At 48.5% G+C, this 17,868-nt stretch overlaps 1 pseudogene across 1 annotated transcript; it reads left to right on the top strand.

Moving 5' to 3' along the window:
- Positions 1-8,692: 8,692 nt before the first annotated feature.
- LOC108512276 (60S ribosomal protein L29-like) lies at positions 8,693-9,143 on the top strand (annotated as a pseudogene). Its single transcript, XR_001880553.1, has one exon. The product of XR_001880553.1 is annotated as a 60S ribosomal protein L29-like (transcript).
- Positions 9,144-17,868: the final 8,725 nt, after the last annotated feature.

Genomic DNA, 17,868 nt, shown 5'->3' with positions numbered 1-17,868 from the left:
AAAATTGGTGAGATGTTCCTTGGGCTGGGTGGTCTGAGGACCTGAGGTCATAGGTGGATCTTTCTCATGGAGCAAAGAGCAAGAGGACAGTGGATTGATCTCCCAAGGGAGGTCCCCCAATCCGAGTCACGGCACCAAATTTCATGCTTGTCCGTGTGAAGAGACCACCAAACAGGTTTTGTGTGAGCAATAAAGCTTTTTAATCACCTGGGTGCAGGCGGGCTGAGTCTGAAAAGAGTCAGCGAAGGGAGATAGGGGTGGGGCCGTTTTATAGGATTTGGGTGGATAGTGGAAAATTACACTCAAAGGGGGTTTTCCTCTTACGGGCAGGGGCGGGGGGCGCGTGGTCATAAGGTGCTCAGTGGGGGAGGTTCTGAGCCAGGAGAAGGAATTTCACAAGGTTAATCGCTCAATTAAGGTGGGGCAGAAACAAATCACAATGGTGGAATGTCATCAGTTAAGACAGGAACCGGCCACTTGCACTTTTTTTTGTTATTCTTCACTTGCTTCAGGCCATCTGGATGTATACATGCAGCTCACAGGGGATACGATGGCTTAGCTTGGGTTCCGAGGCCTGACACTGATTTAACCAACCCACAGCTTGCCTTTAACCTCCAAACGGTCCTTGGTCATTCCCGAGTTTGGGCCAAGCTAACTTTGGGAGAAACTTAGTTTGTAGTCTAAGTGATCATTGCCTTTCCCCCAAACTAAGCTGACTTCAGAGAGTTAATGAAAGGCCACCAGGTTGGGGGAGTAGAGGGGCTTGAATTCTGCTAAGGGCCAGAGGTAACTGATTACCAGGGGTTTTTCCAGAGGTCACAGTGTTTGCAGCTTCTCCAGTTCACGACTGTCCAACCTAAGATTGGCCTTTGGAGATGTCTTTTCAGGCTGTTGCATTTCTGATGGCCGGATTCCCCTACCAGGGCCCTTAACTCTTGGCTCTACTGGTCCTGTGGCCCCTACCCAGAAGCAGACTCAGTGCATGAGGACCGTTTCCCACACCCCTGTCACTGCATCCCCAACGAGTCAGCAGCACCCATTCCCCTAGCCTCCTGGCAGCCAAACTACGCTTGAGAAATCCTAGCCTGGGAGTTTTGGAGGAAATTGATTTGAGTAATAACTCCATCTCTCCGGTGGTGCAGTGGCGTGGCTGGCCTCGTGTCAACGTAATTATTTATTTACTGCAATACCGTAGTCCTAGTGGATTGGTTTTATCTGTGCAGTGGGCAGGAGGAACCCATCGGGTGATTATAAATTGGGCTGTGGAGCTGTTGACCTGGCTTCACTTTCACTTCAGGTGAAAGTCCTAAGAGGTGCATTTGGCTGGAATCTCAGGAGAGGTGATGGTTTAGTTTTAGTCTGAAGGCCAGCAGGCTCCAGACCCAGAAGTGCCGATGTTTCAGCTTGAGTCTGAAGGCAGGGACACTGATATCCCCACTCGATGACTGTGAGGCCCAGAGTGGGAATTCTCTCTTGCTCAGGCTTTTGTGCTGTTCAGGCCATTACCTGATTAGATGAGGTCCACCCACATTAGGGGGCATCTACTTTACCCAAGCCACAGATTCAAATGCTAATCTCATCCAAAAACACCCTCAGAGAAATGGCCAGATTAATATTTGACCAAATATCTGGTCACTCTGTGGCTCAGTCAAGTTGATACATAGTTAATCATCACACTACACCAGCACACTTGTTTTTTCTTTTTCTTTTTTTTGGATGGAGTCTCGCTCTGCCGCCCAGGCTGGAGTGCAGTGGTGCAATCTCAGCTCACTGCAAGCTCTGCCTCCCGGGTTCACGCCATTCTCCTGCCTCAGCCTCCCGAGTAGCTGGGACTACGGGCGCCTGCCACCACGCCCAGCTAATTTTTTTTATTTTTAGTAGAGACAGGGTTTTACCGTGTTAGTCAAGATGATTTCGATCTCCTGACCTTGTGATCCACCTGCCTTGGCCTCCCAAAGTGCTGGGATTACAGGCATGAGCCACTGCACCCGGCCACCAGCACACTTATTTTTAATAAAAAAACAGTCCTTAGATAGCTCAGTGCTCTCCAGAAACCAGCTGTTCCTGCCTGCCCTCACTTCTCCTCTCTTCTCCTGCACTCCCTGTCTTTCTGCCTGGCTCAGTTTGTTGAACCACCGTGTCAGAAAAATTACCCACCCTCCTTCCATGTAGATGTAATTCTCATCTCCCAAGATCTGGGAAACAGAAACATTCTGGAATTGCATTCAACTGGACACTTTCTTCTCAGGGCCGAAAGCCCGGGCCTGAATCTCCAGGGAACCTAAGGGTTTTCTAAGGCCATCCTGGGAAAGTGAAGGGGGTTACAGAGCAGCCTTAAGAGGGAAGAGCGGGCGGCCGGGCGCGGTGGCTCAGCCTGTAATTCCAGCATTTGGGAGGCCGAGACGGGGGGATAGCGAGGGTCAGGGAATCGAGACCACCTGGGCTTAACACGGTGAAACCCCGTCTCTACTTAAAAATACAAAAAAAAAAAACTAGCCGGGCGAGGTGGCGGGCGCCTGTAGTCCCAGGGCACCTTCGGCTGAGGTGAGGCGAGGAGAATGGCGTAAACCTGGGAGGCGGAGCTTGCAGTGTGCTTGAGATTCCGGCCGCACTCCCAGCCTGGGCGACAGAGCGAGACTCCGTCTCAAAAAAAAAAAAAAAAAGAGAAGAGGAGAGCAGCGCTTCTGTGTGGCCACGATAGCAAAAAGCATCCCGCTTTTGGGCTTGGAACCCCTGTGTTCTAGCCTGGTCTCCGTGACCTTAAACCAGTCCCCTTTTCCTAAGCCTCAGTTTACCAGTCTGTAAGATGAGGGCATAACAGTAGTTCTCTAAGTTACAACTAACATTAAAGGGAAGGTATTTTTATTTAGAAAGTAAAAGAACACAGAAAAAAAAAGGAATAATATAATGACTGCCCACATTCCTACCATCAGAATTAGTCATTGTGTAACAATATATATATGTATAGGTTTCCTGTCTTTCTTGTTTGAGAAATGAAAGGGATAAAAGTAAATTCCCCTTTACTGCCTGCTTCCAGTTTTCACTCCCTCCCCAGTCTCCACTTTGAGTTTGGTGTGAACCTTTTCCTAATGTGTGTGTGTGTTTTTTTTTGTTGTTTTCTTGGAGACAGAGTCTTGCTCTGTTGCCCAGGCTAGAGTGCAGTGGCCCAATCTCGATTCACTGCAACTTCCAAATCCCAGGTTCAAGCAATTCCCCTGCCTTAGCCTCCTGAGTACTGGCATTACAGGTGCCCGCCACTATGCCCGGCTAATTTTTTGTATTTTAGTGGAGACGGGATTTCACCATGTCGCCCAGGCTGGTCTCAAACTCCTGAGCTCAGGCAATCTGCCCACCTTGGTCTACCAAAGTGCTAGGATTACAGACGTGAGCCACTGTGCCCAGCCACTAATGTGTTTTTTTGCTTGCTCTGTCATCCAGGCTGTAGTGCAGTGGCACAATCACAGCTCACTGCAGCCTCAACCTCCCAGGCTTAAAGGATCCTTCCACTTCAGTCTCCTGAGTAGCTGGGACTACAGGTGTGCACCACCACACCTGACTAATTTTTTTTTTTAAGATATGGGGTCTCACGATGTTGCCCAGGCTGGTCTCAAACTCCTGGGCTCAAGATAAGAAAATAAAAATAACAAAATAAGAATTAAAAAAAAAAAAATCAAGCTTCTGGGCTTAAGGGATTCTCCCACCTACTTCAGCCTCCCAAACTGCTGGGATTATAGGCACGGGCCACCACACAGGCCCTTTGACAGACACTTTCTTCTTCTTTTTTTTTTTTTCCTTTGAGATGAAGTCTCACTCTGTCACCCAGGCTGGAGTTCAGTGGCACGATCTTGGCTCACTGCAACCTCTGCCTCCTGGGTTCAAGCAATTATCCTGCCCCAGCCTCCAAGTAGCTGAGACTACAGGAACGTGCTATCATACCTGCCTAATTTTTTTGTATTTTTTAGTAGAGACGGGGTTTCACCATGTTGACCAGGCTGGTCTCGAACTCCCACCCTCAGGTGATCCCCTGCCTCGGCCTCCCAAAGTGTTGGGATTACAGGCGTGAGCCACCGTGCCCAGCCTTTGACAGACACTTTCTAATAGGCTTTTTCATCCAGCATTACACACCCCTATGAGGAAGGCAAGGGGGGTGCCTTACAGATGAGGACACAGAATTGGTGGCTGTTGTGGTTCTTTGTGTCCCTCAAAGGCATGCCAAAAGCTATGGGTGGGCTCAGAATGCCCCGGAAGGAAGTCAGATAACTTAAAAGAACACTTGCACTGGTCACAGGAAAACCAGCCTGAGCTGCCTGCAGCCTCCGGGAAGGTGTTGGGATGGCCTGCACCTGCTTCCCATGTGGGTCCTGACTCAGAGCAGGCCCCAGGGGAGTGGGGCTCTGCGGAGGTGGGATGTGGCCCGGTCTGCTTGTGAGGGAGTGCTGGGAGGGTGGAGTCTCACTCCTGTGGCACAGAGCTCAGCCAGCCGGAAAGGGGATGCAGGGATCAAGCCCCAGGCCCTGGGGCCTGAGGTGTGGGAGCTGCCTTTGATGGCTGAAGCCAGCCTTCCCACGCCAGACTAGGCCAGGCTGCTCTCTCTTCCCCAGGATGCATTTCTTGCTGTGTTATCAGCCCTGAGCTATGAGAGAAGGGACTTCCTTTTTTTTATTTTATTTTTTTCTGAGACGGAGTCTCACTCTGTCTCCCAGGCTGGAGTACAATGGCGTGATCTCGGCTCACTGCAACCTCTGCCTTCTGGGTTCAAGCGATTCTCCAGCTGCAGCCTCCTGAGTAACTGAGATTACAGGCGCCTGCCACCACACCCTGCTAATTTTTGTATTTTTAGTAGAGATAGGGTTTCACCATGTTGACCAGGCTGGTCTCAAGTTATCCACCCGACTCGGCCTCCCAAAGTACTAGAATTACTGTAGTGAGCCACTGCACCTGGCCAGGAGGGACTTTTTTTTTTTTTTTTTGAGGCAGAGTCTCGCTCTGTCGCCCAGAGCTGGAGTGCGGTGGCACGGATCTCGGCTCACTAGCAAGTCCGCCTCCTGGGTTCACGCCATTCTCCTGCCTGAGCCTCCTGAGTAGCTGGGACTACAGGCACCGGCCACCACGCCTGGCTAATTTTTTTCTGTTTTTAGTAGAGACGGGGTTTCACCGTATTAGCCAGGATGGTCTCGATCTCCTGACCTCATGATCCGCCCGCCTCGGCCTCCCAAAGTGCTGGGATTACAGGCGTAAGCCACCGCGCCCGGCCCAGGAGGGACTTTCTTAAGAAGGTTACAAGAGGACTCAGTACCTGCCAACTCCCAAGTAGAGCCTGGGCAGGGGTGGCAGGTGTCCACAGGGACCCCAGTGGATGAGAGCCCTGTGCCTGCGCAGCCCTCCACCAGGAGGCCAGGCCTCAGAGGCAGGCCAGCATTGGAGCCACTCATTATGTGAACGAATATCTGTGTCCCCCCAAACTCATGTGTTGACACCTCATCCCCAAGGCGATGGCATCTGGAGGTGGCACCTTTGGGAGGTGATGTGGTTATGAGGGTGGGGCCCTTGTGGTTGAGATTAGTGCCCTTATACAAGCGGCCCCAGAGAGCTCCCTCGCCCCGTCCACCATGTGATGACAGTGGGAAGATGGCAGGCATGACCCAGAAAGCGGGCCCTCACCAGACACCCAGTATGCAGCTGATCTTGGACTGCCAGCCTCCAGAACTGTGAACATTATATTGCTGTTGTTGGAGAGACCCCATTTACAGTATTTTGTCACAGCAACCCCAACAGACTAAGACGTATGACTGCAAGCTCTGAAAATGCAGCCAGCACCACATGTTGAAATCATGATATTTGGGATGTGTTGGGGTAAACCACATGCATTAGTAAAATAAACTGTTCAACACCTGTGAAAAGGAGAAGAAAAATAAATGAAATAAACTGTTACTTTCTAAAAATATGGCTTTTAAGATAAGGATTAAAATTTAAAAAACTAAACAGGGATGAGGCTGGATGTGGTGCGTCATGCCTGTAATCCCAATACTTTGGGAGGCCGAGATGAGAGGATCACTTGAGTGCAGGAGTTTGAGACCAGCCTGGGCAGTGTAGCAAGACCCCATCTCTACAAAAATAAAATTAGTAGGATGTGGGCCAGGCGCAGAGGCTCATGCCTATAATCCCAGCACTTTGAGAGGCCGAGGCAGGTGGATCACGAGGTCAGAAGATCAAGAAAATCCTGGCTAACATGGTGAAACCCCGTCTCTACTAAAAATACAAAAAATTAGCTGGGTGTGGTGGCGGGTGCCTGTAGCTCCAGCTACTCAAGAGGCTGAGGCAGGCAAATGGTATGAACCTGGGAGGCGGAGCTTACAGTGAGCCGAGTTCTCACCACTGCATTCCAGCCTGGGCGACAGAGTTAGACTCCATCTAAAACAACAACAACAAAACAAAAATTAGCAGGATGTGGTGGCATGTGCCTGTAGTCCCAGCTACTTAGGAGGCAGAGATGGGAGGATCACTTGAGCCCAGGAGTTTGAGGCTTCAGTGAACTGTGATCGTACCAGTGCACTCTAGCCTGGGTGATAGCAAGACCCTGTATTAAAAAATTTAAAAAGTGGGGTTGAGGGGGAATTAATAGGCAGAGCACAGAGGAGTTTTAGGGCAGTGATGCTGTTCTTAATGGTACTATAATTGTGGATGTGTGACATTACCCCTCGGTCCAAACCCATAGGACGTGTGATGTCAAGTGTGGGCCCTCATGTCAGCTGTGGGCTTTGAGTGACTGTGAGGTCACTGCAGGCACCTGCCTTGTAACCAGTCTGATGGGAATGTGGGTAGAGGGGGAGGCTGTGCATGCTTGGGGCAGGGCGTGTATGGGAACTCTGTACTTTCTCCTCAGTTTTGCTGTGAACTTAAAGCTGCTTTCAAAAACAAGGTTTATTAAAAATTAATTTCACCTGTTACTTTTTCTTTTCTTTTCTTTTTTTTGAGACGGAATCTCGCTCTGTCGCTCAGACTGGAGTGCAGTGGTGTGATCTCAGCTCACTGCAAGCTCTGCCTCCCGGGTTCAGGCCATTCTCCTGCCTCAGCCTCCTGAGTAGCTGGGACTACAGGCGCCCGCCACCATGCCCAACTAATTTTTTGTATTTTTAGTAGAGATGGGGTTTCACTGTGTTAGCCAGGATGGTCTCGATATCCTGACCTCATGATCCACCCACCTTGGCCTCCCAAAGTGCTGGGATTACAGGCGTGAGCCACTGCTCCTGGCCTCACCTGTTACTTTTTCATATGGCAATTAGAAAATGAAAACATGGCCTGTGTTACACGTCTGTTGTGTAGGGCTATGTCAGGCCTGTGTGGGTCCTTAACATAGCCCTGCAACATGGGCATGAAAGTTGTGATGGCTGCAGCCAGGCTTTGCAGGCTGACCGGGCATCTCAGTAGCAGCCCAGGGAAGGGTTGCTTGAGTTTATGAGAGGCAATTTCAGGCTTCTCCCACTTGGACAGGGAGAGCTGTATCTGTATTTATTGGGCCTGTGCCTGAGATTAATGCACCACTGTGAGGGAGCGAGAAGAGAGGTGGCTGTCCCCATTTTATTGAGGAGATAGAGGCTGGGAGAGGGGTGGGATGTACAGCCCAGACCAGGAGCCCAGATCCCGGCTCCCAGGGGCCATTGCATGAGATACATTGCATCTACTGTTTCTCAAAGGTGGGAGTGGGAGACAATGATTTTTTTTTTGAGACGATGTTTCACTCTTGTCACCCAGGCTGGAATGCAGTGGCATGATCCGGCTCACTGCAACCTCTACCTCCCAGGTTCAAGTGATTCTCCTGCCTCAGCCTCCCAAGTAGCTGGCATTACAGGTGCCTGTCACCACGCCCGGCTAATTTTTGTATTTTTAGTAGAGACGGGATTTCACCATGTTGGCCAGGCTGGTCTCGAACTCCTGACCTCAGGTGATCTGCCCACCTCTGCCTCCCAAAGTGCTGGGATTATAGGCGTGAGCCACCGTGCCCAATGCATTTTTTTTCATAGACTTTATAATTTTTAGAGGAGTTTTAGGTTCACAGCAAAACTGAGTAGAAAGTAGAGTTCCCGTGTCCCTCCTTGCCCCAAGCCTCTGCCCTCTAGAAACCTCCCCACCAGAGTGTGTGTTTGTTACACTTGAGGAGCCTGCAGGACACCTTAGTATGACCCAGCATTCTCAGTTTCCACTCAGGCTCACTCTTGCTGTCGCACAGTCTATCACAACCCTTAGCCACCATTACAGCATCACACAGAATAGCGTCACTGCCCTAAAAGTCCTCTGTGCTCTGCCTGTTCATCCATCTCTCCCAATGGGTCAAAGAAGAACTCACAAGGGCAATTAGAAAACAGGATTAGAGCCAGGCACGGTGGCTCACGCCTGTAATCCCAGCACTTTGGGAGGCCGAGGTGGGCGGATCACGAGGTCAGGAGATTGAGACCATCCTGGCTAACACGTGAAACCCCGTCTCTACTAAAAATACAAAAAAATTAGCCAGGTGTGGTGGCGGGCACCTGTAGTCCCAGCTACTTGGGAGGCAGAGGCAGGAGAATGGCGTGGACCTGGGAGGCGGAGCTTGCAGTGACCTGAGATCGCACCACTGCACTCAGCCTGGGCAACAGAGTGAGACTCCGTCTCAAAAAAATAAAACAGGATTAGGGCTTCGGGAGCCACAGCTAAAGGTGCACACATGGCCAAGTCCAAGAACCACACCACACACAACCAGTCCCGAAAATGGCACAGAAATGGTATCAAGAAACCCCGATCACAAAGATACGAATCTCTTAAGGGGTGGACCCCAAGTTCCTGAGGAACATGCGCTTTGCCAAGAAGCACAACAAGAAGGGCCTAAAGAAGATGCAGGCCAACAATGCCAAGGCCATGAGTGCACGTGCCGAGGCTGTCAAGGCCCTCGTAAAGCCCAAGGAGGTTAAGCCCAAGATCCCAAAGGGTGTCAGCCGCAAGCTTAATCAACTTGCCTACATTGCCCACCCCAAGCTTGGGAAGCGTGCTTGTGCTCGCATTGCCTAGGGGCTCCAGCTGATCAAACCAAGGCCCAGGCTGCACCTCCAGCTTCAATTCCAGCTCAGTCTCCCAAAGGTGCCCAGGCCACTACAAAGGCTACAGAGTAGGTATCTCTGTCTGCCAACATGAGGACAGAAGGACTGGTGCGACCCCCACCCCCACCTCCAGGCTGCCATCTGCATGGGGCTAGGGTCCTCCTGTGCTGTTTGTACAAATAAACCTGAGGCAGGATTTGTTAGCCTCTGTCTATGAAAAAAGAAAAAGAAAAAGAAAACAGGATTAGAAACACAATTAGAAAAAGAAAATACAACATTGCAAAACCTATGAGGTACAGAGGAAGCAGTGCTAAGGAGGAAATGTATAGCTATAAATACCTACATTCAAAAAGAAGACAGACCTCAAAAATCCCGTCCCTACTAAAAATACAAAAATTAGCTGGGCATGGTGGCATATGCCTCTAGTCCCAGTTACTTGGGAGGCTGAGGCAGGAGAATCGCTTGAACCTGGGAGGCAGAGGTTGCAGTAAGCTGAGATCGTACCACTGCACTTCAGCCTGGGTAACAGAGCGAGACTCCATCTCAAAAAATAAAAATAAAATAAAATTATAAATGAATGTGAGGACATTACTTTGCAGAAATAATAAGTATTTTAAGAGTACTTTGGGCCGGGCGCGGTGGCTCAAGCCTGTAATCCCAGCACTTTGGGAGGCCGAGACGGGCGGATCACGAGGTCAGGAGATCGAGACCATCCTGGCTAACCCGGTGAAATCCCGTCTCTACTAAAAAAATACAAAAACTAGCCGGGCAAGGTGGCGGGCGCCTGTAGTACCAGCTACTTGGGAGGCTGAGGCAGGAGAATGGCGTGAACGCGGGAGGCGGAGCTTGCAGTGAGCTGAGATCTGGCCACTGCACTCCAGCCTGGGGGATAGAGCGAGACTCCGTCTCAAAAAAAAAAAAAAAAAAAAAAAAGTACTTTGAACAATTGTATGCCAAAAACTTGGATAACCTAGGTGCTACGGACAAATTCCTAGAAATGCCATACCTACTAAGACTGAATCACAAAGAAATAGAAAATCTGAACAGACTCATAACTAGCAAGGAGATTGAATCAATTATCTAAAAACTCCAGACAAAGAAAAGCTCTGGACCTGATGGCATCAACTGGTGAAATCAACCAAACATCCCCCCGCCCCCCCCCCCCCCCCTTTTCTTTTTTTTTGTATTTTTAGTAGAGACGGGTTTTCACCGTGTTAGCCAGGATGGTCTCGATCTCCTGACCTCAGGTTCCCCCGCCTCGGCCTCTCAAAGTGCTGGTATTATAGGTGTGAGCCACCGCGCTCGGCCCCCCTGCTCCAGTTTTTAGAAGTGGCATCTCTGTTTGTTGCCTAGGCTGGACTTGAACTCCTGGGCTCAAATGATCCTCCTGTCTCAGCTTCCTCAGTAGCTGGGACGACAAGTGCGTGCCACCTCACCCAGCAAAAGAAGAACTTACACCGATTCTTAAACTTTTCCCAAAACTTGCTAACTCATTCTATGAGGCCAGCATTGCCTTGGTGCCAAAGCCAGACAAAGACAGTCTAAGAAAAGAAAACCACAGACTAACTCCTTATGAACATTGATGCAAAAATCCTCAACAAAATACCAGCAAACCGAATTCAGCAGCATATTATTAAGATTATATAGGATGATCAAGTGGAATTTATTCCTGGAATGCAAGGATTTCTCAACATTAAAAAATCATTCATTGCAGGGGGAAGAGACTCATGATCACCTTAATTGATGTAGAAAATTATCTGATGAAATTCATCACCTATTTCATAATAAAAACACCCAATAAACTAGTAGTAGAAGGAAACTACCTCAACATAATAAAGGCCATATATGAAAAACCCTTAGCTAACATCAAACTCACTGGTGAAAGACTGCAGACTTTCCTTCTAGGAGCGAGAACAAGACATGGACATCCACTTTTGCCCCCTCTATTCAGCAAAGTAATGGAATTCTAGCTAGAACAATTAGGCAAGAAAAAGCAATGAAGCATCCAGATTGGAAAGGGAGAAGTGCAATTATCTCTGTTAGCCTGTGACATGATCTTTTTTTTCTTTTCCCCCTGCAAAGAGGTGCAGAGGTGTTTGGCCAGGGTGGGGTGCAGCCTGGCACAGTGGGCCCAGGCAGTTGAGGCTTTTCTGCCTGGGATGTGTTTTCGCGCTTGAAGGCATTTCACTGTTCCTTTTAAGATGCTCAGCCCCCTCTCAGTTACTCCCAAGACAGTGGACCTGCTGGGATCCATCCTGAGCTTCATGGAGAAGCCACTGAGCTTCTGTGACCAGGAAACTCAGCCTAAGGCCTGAGGTGAGGATTCCAAGTTCACAGCAGCCTTTATACCCCTGGGTCTCAGGACTGTACTCTTCCGTGTTTGAATGGTGCCATCTCCTCAACCTCAAAAGTGGATATGATCTTATATGTAGGGAACTCTAAAGATTTCGCACACACACACTGGCACACTCAGCTTTCAAAACTAATTCAACTAAGCTGCAGTCTACAAAATCAACACACAAAAATCAGTTCCATTTCTATACACTACCCTAACAATGAACAATCTGAAAAGGAAATTAAGAAAGCAATTCCATTGTCCGGGCATGGTGGCTCATACCTGTAATCCTAGCACTTTGGGAGGCTGAGGCAGGTGGATCACCTGAGGTCAGGAGTTCGAGATCAGCCTGGCCAACATGGTGAAACCCTGTCTCTACTAAAAATACAAAAAATTAGCCAGGTGTGGTGGTGGGCGCCTATAATCCCAGCTACTCGGGAGGCTGAGGCAAGAGAATCACTTGAACCCAGGAAGCAGAGGTTGCAGTGAGCCGAGATTGCACTACTGACTCCAGCCCGTGTGAAGTGCAAGACTCTCAAAAAAAAAAATTAAAGAAGACCTAAACATGAAAAATGTTTATTGATTTTAAAAGTTACTAATGTTAGAATACAAAGCTCTGCAAAATAACATATTCAGTGCAACTCTTATTAAAATCCCAATGATGTTTTTGACAGAAATACAAAAATCTCGCTGAGGACAGGCATGCCTGTAATCCCAGCACTTTGGGAGATCAAGGCTGGCAGATCACTTGAAGCCAGGAGTTCGAGACCAACCTGGCCAACATGGTAAAACCTTGTCTCTACTAAAAATCCAAAAATTAGCTGGGTGTTGTGGTGCACACCTATAATCCCAACTCCTCAGGAGGCTGAGACATGAGAATCATTTGGACCCAGGAGGCAGAGGTTGCAGTGAGCTGAGATCACTCCACTGCACTTCAGCCTGAGCAACAGAGTGAGATTCCGTCTCAAAAAAAAAATCTGGCCAGGAGAGATGGCTCATGCCTGTAATCCCAGTACTCTGAGAGGCCAAACGGGGAGGATCTTTTGAGCCCAGGTGCTCAAGACCAGTGTGGGCAATGTGGCGAAAACCCATCTCTACAGAAAATACAAAAATTAGCTGGGCGTGGGGTACACACCTTGTAGTCCCAGCTACTTAGGAGGTTGAGATGGGGGATGGCTTGAGCCCAGAAGTTGGAGGCTGCAGTGAGCTGGGCAACAGAGTGAGACCCTGTCTCAAAAAATAAAGTGGGACGGATGAATAGGCAGAGCACAGAGAGTTCTTAGGGCAGTGACCCTATTCTGAAGGATACTGTAAAGGTGGATTATGACATTATCCATCTGTCCAAACTCACAGAACGTGCAATGCCAAGTGTGGGTCAGCGGCAGGCTTTGAGTGATTGTGAAATCGCCATAGGCTCTTCCATTGTAACCAATGCACCAGTCTGGCGGGGATGTGGGTAGAGGGGGAGGCTGTGCACGAGTGAAGGCAGGCTGCATATGTGAACTCTATACTTTTTTTTTTTTTTTGGAGATGGCGTCTCTCTCTGTCGCCCAGGCTAAAGTGCAGTGACGTGATCTTGGCTTACTGCAAGCTCTGCCTCCCGGGTTCACGCCATTCTCCTGCCTCAGCCTCTCGAGTAGCTGAGACTACAGGCATCTGCCAGCACGCCTGGCTAATTTTTTGTATTTTTAGTAGAGATGGTGTTTCACCGTGTTAGCCAGGATGGTCCTGACCTCGAGATCCGCCCACCTTGGCCTCCCAAAGTGCTGGGATTACAGGTGTGAGCCACCGTGCCCGGCCGTGAACTCTGTACTTTCTACTCAGTTTTTCTGTTAACCTAAAGCTGCTTTCAAAAACAAGTTTTATTAAAGATTATTTTCACCTGGCCAGGCACACTGTTGCATGCCTCTAATCCCAGCACTTTGGGAGGTTGAGGCAGGAAGATCGCTTGAACCCAGGTGTTTGAGACGAGGCTGGGCAACACGGTGAAAATCCAATTCTATTAAAAAATACAAAAACTAGCCAGGCGTAGGCCGGGCGCGGTGGCTCAAGCCTGTAATCCCAGCACTTTGGGAGGCCGAGATGGGTGAATCACAAGGTCAGGAGATCGAGACCATCCTGGCTAACACGGTGAAACCCCGTCTCTACTAAAATATAAAAAACTAGCCGGGCGAGGTGGCGGGCGCCTGTAGTCCCAGCTACTCGGGAGGCTGAGGCAAGAGAATGGCATGAACCCGGGAGGCGGAGCTTGCAGTGAGCTGAGATCCGGCCACTGCACTCCAGCCCGGGCGACAGAGCAAGACTCCGTCTCAAACAAACAAACAAACAAACAAACAAACAAAAACTAGCCAGGCGTTGTGGTGCATTCCTGTAGTCTCAACTACTCGGGAGAGTGAGGTGGGATGATCACTTGAGCTTGAGAGGTTGAGGCTGCAGTGAGACATATTGCGCCACTGCACTCCAGCCTGGACAACAGAGTGACACCTTGTCTCCAAAAGAAAGAGAAGACTAAAGATGAAAAAGGCTATGGCTGCTGTGTGGGAAGATAAGGGACAACTGGGAACTTCAAAGTTTTCTGCTAACTCTTCTCAAACAATTGGAAAGAATGTTTACCAAATGTTCCATTCCCTTTCAAGCTCCCCTCCCTCAAGGCAGTTCACCAAGCAAACTGTTCCTTATTCTTCACTAGAAACCCCGCCCCCTCACAATTGTTCTTAATTTATTGAAGTCTTATCACCCTCCCCACAACACACACAAAATGGGAAGGAATCATGTAAAGACAATGAAGGATTACTTAAATCTGACTGAGTATTGAGCACATACATCAAAAAATATATATTATATATATAACATATTATATATATAATATATAATATATTATATCATTATACTATTATAATATAAAATATTATATTAATATATGATTCATACATATAATATATATATTTTTTATAGACAGCATTTCCCTGTTGTCATGTAGGCTGGAGTGTAATGGTGCAATCTCGGCTCACTGCAACCTCCACCTTCCAGGTCCAAGCAATTCTCTTGCCTCAGCCTCCCAAGTAGCTGGAACTACAGGCACGCACCACCACACCCAGCTAATTTTTGTGTTTTTAGTAGAGACAGGGTTTTACCATGTTGGCCAGGCTGGTCCCAAACTCCTGACCTCAGATGATCCACCTGCCTCTGCCTCCCAAAGTGTTGGGATTACAGGTGTGAGCCACCGTGCCCCGACAGATACATTTCAAGATGGGGTTTCCCCATGTTGCCCAGGCTAGTCTCCAATTCCTGGGCTCAAGTGATCCACCCACCTTGGCCCCCCACAGTGCTGTGTCTACAGGCACTTAAATGTTTTTGACAAGAATAGTGCATAGGTACCTCATAATGTCTGATTGTTCCACTATTAGATAAGTTTAGTCATGGTATTAAGGTAGTCACAGCCATATCACTCCATCATAAACATTCTTTTCCCTCCCCTTCCCCCAACCTCCGTGATTAGGAAGTGCTCTGTGGGGTGATACTTTGGTGTCACGTGGATCTTCAATTTCCCACCCACCTCTCTCACCTATGGTTTTGGCATCATTGGTGATCTCTACCTGAATCCTTTGTTTTCATTAAGGATTGCAAAAGTATTTTTTATTTCAGTCATTTTGAATATATTCCTTCTACTGGCACTCACCTGTTAGATATCCTCCCTACTTTTCAAGTGGTACAATCCCTACTTAAAAGGCATGATACATTGTTTTCCTCTACCTACCTGTTTTCAGAGTGAGGAGTTATTGTTGGAAGTATTCATCTTTCACGAAATCATCTTGTTCATCAGATTATATCAGGACAGCAAGCTACAACTGAGCAAAATAATCTGGCCCCGGCGGGACTATGGAGGTCAAAAAGGGAGGACAGGCTGGGCGTGGAGGCTCACGCCTATAATCTCAGCACTTTGGGAGGCGGGTGTTCAAGACCAGCCTGGCCAACATGGTGAAACCCTATCTCTACTAAAAATACAAAAATTAGTCGGGCGTTGTGGCATGCGCTTGTAATGCCAGCTACTCGGGAGGCTGAGGCAGGAGAATCACTTGAGCCTGGGAGGCAGAGGTTGCAGTGAGCCACGGTTGTGCTACTGCAGTCCAGCCTGGGTGACAGAGCAAGACCCTGTTTCCCCACCCCCTCCAAAAAAAAGGAAACAAAAGGAAAGGACAGATGAGAAGCCGCAAGCTGTCCCATGGACAGAGATGGCGGCCTTCTCCCTCCCATTTAGCTGGGCTAAAAATGAGCTCCCTGCGGTTCCTCTCTATCCTTCCCATGGCTCCTCCCAGTCCCCTCAGTGTGAATGATGCGTAGTGCAGTGACAGCCTCAACCACATACCGCATTTCTGCCCTTGCAATACCTTCACTAGCCACAACTTTCTCACTGCCAAAATCAGTGCCTGTCCAGTGTCCTCGCCTTTTCTATCTCTTCTCTGCCAGTGACACTGTATTTACTAGAGTGACCTTCCTGTTCTTCCTCATCATCCCTGCTTCTCACACTTACCCACCTGCCGTTCCTTATTCAACTCAAGTCACATAGTTAAACACCTCCTCCTAAAGTGAAGAGCCCCTCCTAAGTCTTCAGTTGACCCCTCTGTCTAGTTCCCTTGGGCTGCTGTCACAAAGTATCTTAGACTGGGTCATTGATAAAAAACAGAAGTTTATTGCTCACTGTTCTGGAGGCTGGGAAGTCCACGACCGAGGCTTTGGTAGATTCAGTGTCTGGTGAGGGTCATGCTTCTGGATGGCGCCTTTTATGTGTCCTCAAGTGGCGGAAGGGGTGGCAAGGTGGCTCCCTTCAGCCACTTTGCTAAGGGCCCTAATCCCATTCCCAAGGCCCCTGCCCTCATGGCTTAATCACTCCCCCAAAGGCCTTACTTCTTAATACGATCACCTTGGGTCTTAGGGTCTAACATGAATTCTGGAGGGCCACCAACATTCAGACCATAACACCCCCTCTACTTATATGAGCACAAATGTCAAAATTAACATGAACTCTGATGTGCTCCACTGAATATGGGGACTTTAACATGACACCCTCAACATATAAAATCAGTATTTTTCCAAATTGCATCACTCCAGAGGATGGAATCTGAACAGCTTTTTTTGTTTGCTTGTTTGTTTGTTTTGAGATAGTCGCTTGTTTGTTGTGAGACAGTCTCACTCTGTCACTCAGACTGGAGTATAGTGGCACAATCACAGCTCATTACAACATCTGCCTCCTGGGTTCAAACGATTCTTATGTTTCAGCTTCCTGAGTAGCTGGGAATACAAGCGTGCGCCACCACGCCTGGCTAATTTTTGTATTTTTAGTAGAGATGGCGGTTTCATCGTGTTGGCTAGGCTGGTCTGGACCTTCTGACCTCAGGTGATCTGCCCGCCTTGGCCTCCCAAAGTGCTGGGATTACACGCGTGAGCCACCGTGCCCGGCCTGAATCAGTTGTTTAACCAGCAGGTTTCAAACAATGAAACTGAGTTGCTCAACAATAAATTAGGACACCCCAAGAAGTCCTGGGTAAACACTGTCATGGGAAATGGAAGATGGGTCTTTCCTCAGAGCAAAAGGCATAAGACCAGACTAAATATATTGTATTTCTGTGGCTTCATGATTTTATTTTATTTTATTTTATTTTATTTTATTTTTTAAGATGGAGTCTCACTGTCACCCAGGCTGGAGTGCAGTGGTGTGATCTCAGCTCACTGCAACCTCCATCTCCTGGGTTCAAGCAATTCTCCTGCCTCAGCCTCCCAAAGAGCTGAAATTACAGGTGTCCACCACCATGCCTGGCTAATTTTTTGTATTTTTAGTAGAGACAGCATTTCACCGTGTTGGCCAGGCTGGTCTCAAACTCCTGACCTCAGGTGATTTGCCTGCCTTGGCCTCACAAAGTGCTGGGATTACAGGCATGAGCCACCACGCCTGGCCTGCCTTCATGATTTTAAAATCGATTACCAAGAAGGTTTGAAAATAAAAATCAAAAGCTGACCATGATTTTCAGGGGGGAGGAGAAAGCAGCTCCTGAACCAAAGATCACTGTCTACACTAGCAGAGTAAATCCCATAGGAATGGGACTGCAAGGTCATGTGTGTCACTCTTTGAGGAACTGTCACACTGTTTCCAAAGTGGCTGCACCACTTTACATTCCCACCAGCAGTGTAGAAGCATTCTAATTTCTCCACATGCTCATCAAAGTTTGTTGTCTGTCCTTTTGATTCTAGTCATCCTGGTTGGGGTGAAGTGGAGTCTCCTTTTCTTTTGAGCAACACCTGGGGCTGATTTGCCTGGATGCCATCTCTTTTTTTTTTTTTTTTTGAGTCTTGCTCTGTCGCCCAGGCTAGAGTACAGTGGCGCGATCTCCACTCACTGCAAGCTCCGCCTCCTGAGTTCACACCATTCTCCTGCCTCAGCCTCCCAAGTAGCTGGGACTACAGGCG

Source organism: Rhinopithecus bieti, unplaced genomic scaffold (assembly GCF_001698545.2).
Source record: "Rhinopithecus bieti isolate Rb0 unplaced genomic scaffold, ASM169854v2 scaffold_29378, whole genome shotgun sequence".
Taxonomy (NCBI): Eukaryota; Metazoa; Chordata; class Mammalia; order Primates; family Cercopithecidae; genus Rhinopithecus; species Rhinopithecus bieti.
Note: the sequence above shows the minus strand (reverse complement) of the source record. Positions and strands in the feature narration are given on the sequence as shown.